Source organism: Aotus nancymaae, unplaced genomic scaffold (assembly GCF_030222135.1).
Source record: "Aotus nancymaae isolate 86718 unplaced genomic scaffold, 86718_ANA_hifiasm-v0.15.2.pri h1tg000049l, whole genome shotgun sequence".
Lineage (NCBI taxonomy): Eukaryota > Metazoa > Chordata > Mammalia > Primates > Aotidae > Aotus > Aotus nancymaae.
In genome coordinates this window covers 22,556,623-22,560,351 of record NW_026988463.1, presented here as the reverse complement: position 1 = coordinate 22,560,351, position 3,729 = coordinate 22,556,623, and positions in this window count along the sequence as shown.

The window sequence follows — 3,729 nt, the reverse complement described above, 5'->3', positions numbered from 1 at the left end:
TCCTGTAGAGTGGGGTAATACCCTACCGCTCACTGGGTTGTGCAAATGATATATGTCCTAAGCACTTAGGTCAGTATTGGTTCACAGTACTGAGAAATTCAGGAAATAATCTATATTGAGCCTCAAGCAGAGTGATCATGCCTCCTCACTGCCTTCTCCCATAGGTTGGCTTTATCCTTAGGCTGCCTCTATAATGGAAGCGAGATGGTGGCTACATTTTCAGGAAAGGGAAGTCTTCTCTTCCATGCATCCCCCTTGAGTCTCATTGGCTCTAATTGGTTGTGTGTGTATCTTTAAACTGTGGCTTGGGGGATTAGATTGATTAGCTGATTGGCTTAAAGGAATTGGTACCCATTCCTGGATTTAGGGATGGGGTCATTCCCAATCAATTATACGGCAGACATTTGGGGGAGGGATGTTCCTCTGAAGGGAAAATGGCTTGTAATTACTCGAAACGCAGCCAAAACAACAGATGTCCACTACAGAGAATGTGTTTGAAGGATGAGTTAATTGGACCTAATTATGGCCCAATTTTTATTTTATTTATTTATTTTTTAAATGATGAGCTGATTCCTTCTGATGATAGATGAGCTAATCACCATCTCTGGTAGTTTTCTTTCATACCCCACTTAGTTGACTCCTAGAGTTTCCTTTCATTGCTTTGCTCATACCAATGAATGCTTTCTCCCCCATAACATCTTCAGTGTCTCACCCGAAACTGAGCTCACAGTTTCAAGTCAAAGCAGAATACAGGAGCTGTGATTCTCATTCAGAGTGGCTTTTTTTGGTCTCCAAAGCCTAAAGACACTGCAAAGAGTCAGTGTCTTTCTGAACCATAAGTTCATGTTACAGGTGCAGACAGAACCTGTATGTGGTGATCAGACACCCCCAAACAAATGCAGTAAGGAGAATCTAGTTGGAATCTATTTATTTATTTTGAGACAGAGACTCCCTCTGTCATCCAGGCTGGGGTGCGGTGGTGTGAACTCAGCTCACTGCAACCCTCACCTCCTGAGTCAAAGCAATTCTCATGCCTAAGCTTCCCGAGTAGCTGGAATTACAGGCATGTGCCACCACACCACTAAAAATACTAATTTTTGTATTTTTAGTAGAGATGGGGTTTTATCGTATTGGCCAGGATGATGTTGAACTCCTGATCTCAAGTGATCCACCCGCCTTGTCCTTTCAAAGTTCTGGGATTATAGGCAGGCATGAGCCATTATGCCTGGCCTATATATTTTTGAACTTGTAGTATTTATCTTTGAAACAGTAGTGAATTTTTTGACTCCAAAGTTTTTGACATAAGTGCATGTATGTGTGTGTGTGTGCACATGTGTCTATGGGTGAGAGAGAGAGAAAGGAAGGACAAGGGTCAGATAAGTGTGTCCTATCTCCCTACCTCTAGGTCAAAACTACTGGGTGGGGTGAGGATGTGTAGTAGCAAAAACTAGAGGCATATGGGGAAATCCTCAAGCAGTAGGGTATGGGCTCCAGTCTCCATTTGAGACTCTGAGATGCAAATGAGTCATCAGAGGCCCTGCACCAACATGAGTGGCTGCATTAGAGGAACATTGGTAGTGTCGTGTGTTTATGTAGGGAGAGCTTCCACTGGTGCTTTGCATCTCTCTCAATTCCTGAGTGCCTGGGAATACCTCCAGCACTCCCCTCTATCATTGCCAAGAGATACAAGGAAAGCAATTGAATATACTAGTTGTCTTTTTATTTATTTATTTATTTTAAGAGACAGGATCTTGTTCTGTCACCTAGGCTGAAGTGCAGTGGTATGATTACTGCTCACTGCAGCCTCGACCTCCAGAGCTCAAGTGATCCTCCTGCCACAGCCTCCTGAGTAGCTGGGACTACAGGTATGTGCCACCATGCCCAGCTAGTTTAAAAAATATTTTTATAGAGACAAGGATCTTACTATGCCCAGGCTGGTCTTGAACTCCTGGCTTCAAGCATTCCTCCAACCTTGGCAGCCCAAAGTGTCAGGTTACAGGTGTGAGCCACTGCACCCAACCTGTCCTTTTATTATAAGGCCAACATGACTGTGAGCCAAGTGCTACAGAATGGATTGCTGAGGCCAGGGTGATTGAAAGGAAGTCACAACCAAATCTCACAGAGATCCACGGAGCCAGTGAAAGCTAAGGTGGGACTTATCTAACATGGAGTGCTGACCCAGCCACCCAATGGGACAACCCAGCTAGGAGATCTGACCACCTACCAGCTGTGGCCACCAGTGAAATGGTGTCATTGTCTGGGGTAAATATCTGAGGTTCATTGTCTCATGCCAAGAAAATTGAGTTCTCCAACACAAGAAGTGGGTTTAGGAGCAGAGGCAAAAGAAAGAGAAAGGGGAACAGCTCTCTCTCCTGTGAGAGAGAGGGGTGCCCCAGTGGGACCTCTGGCCCATGATAGAGTGCGCCGGATTTTATAGACGGGCTTGAGGAGGCAGTGTCTGATTCACATAGGGCCTATAGATTGGCTGGACTAGGTGTGAGGTTCACCTAGTGTGCGGGGGGGAAGCTGGCCACCCCACCCTAATCTTATTATGCAAATGGGCTTTCCACTGGGCTGGCGCCTTGTTGTCTGCTCTCTACTGCACATGTGGTTGGAAAGGGAAAGGGAAGATGGAGCTGTCACTTTGAACATGCCTCATCCAGGTTGTCTTTTCCTAGTGATACAGCTGCCACATTCGCCCTTCAAGCTTCTATGTCTGCAGCTTGATTTTGCAGACTGCTCTTTGTTAGAAAAGAAATGATTTGGGGGCTGCTTTTCATTAAAAGGAAACCTTACTGAGGACTTCCTTGCCCTCACTGTCTGCCTAAATAATTTCTTTTTAACTCCTATATCACCAGCAGCAGAGGCCAGCAGAAGTCCCAGTGATCGGGCAGGACACAGGACATTACTGCAGAGCGTATTGAAGATCCAGGAGACAGCACAGTGGGGCACATGTGGCCCCCACCCCATCATCAGTAAGAAGTGCACTGGGGACCTAGATGCCATGCCATCTTGAGACAGAGAATGAGGAACCAACCATTGAAAAGAGAGAGGTGGCCCTGGAAAGGATTTAAACCTTGAATTAGATAGAATATTTACCCAAAAGAAATTGAGCCAGCATGAGAGAGACTGTTTAAACTAGAAGTAACCAAGTTACCTTAACGGGAAGTTAGGATTTTTCCACCCCTGACATCAGTGGGACAGGGGCGCATGAGCAAGATATTTACGGACAAAGAAGAAAGTTCATGTTTCGTATAACTGCTTTGTAGTATGTAGCAGGTACCGCTGGTTACCCTGGTTTCAGATGTTCTCGTTCTTTCTGTACAGTCATTTCTTCAGGGAAAATGGCCCTCTCCTGCATGACTCAGAAGCTCATACTGACTATTCTAAACTGGTCATCGTGCCCCATTCCCTTGTCAGTGATGGAGTTAGGCAAAGAATTGTGTAACAATTCGGGCTATGAGACATTGGGACTTCTACTGTGGGGAATCTGGGAAGATTTTTCTCATTGAAAAGAAGAGACGCAGGGTGTGGAGACTCATGCCTGTAATCCGAGCCCTTTGGGAGGCCCAGAAGGGAGGATCACCTGAGTCTTAAGGGCTCAAGGCCAGGCTAAGTAACACATCAAGGCTGAAAAAAAAAAATAAATAAAAATTAGCTGGGCATGGTAGTGCACACCTGTAGTTCCTGCTACTCAGGAGGCTGAGGTGGAAGGATTGCTTGAGCCCA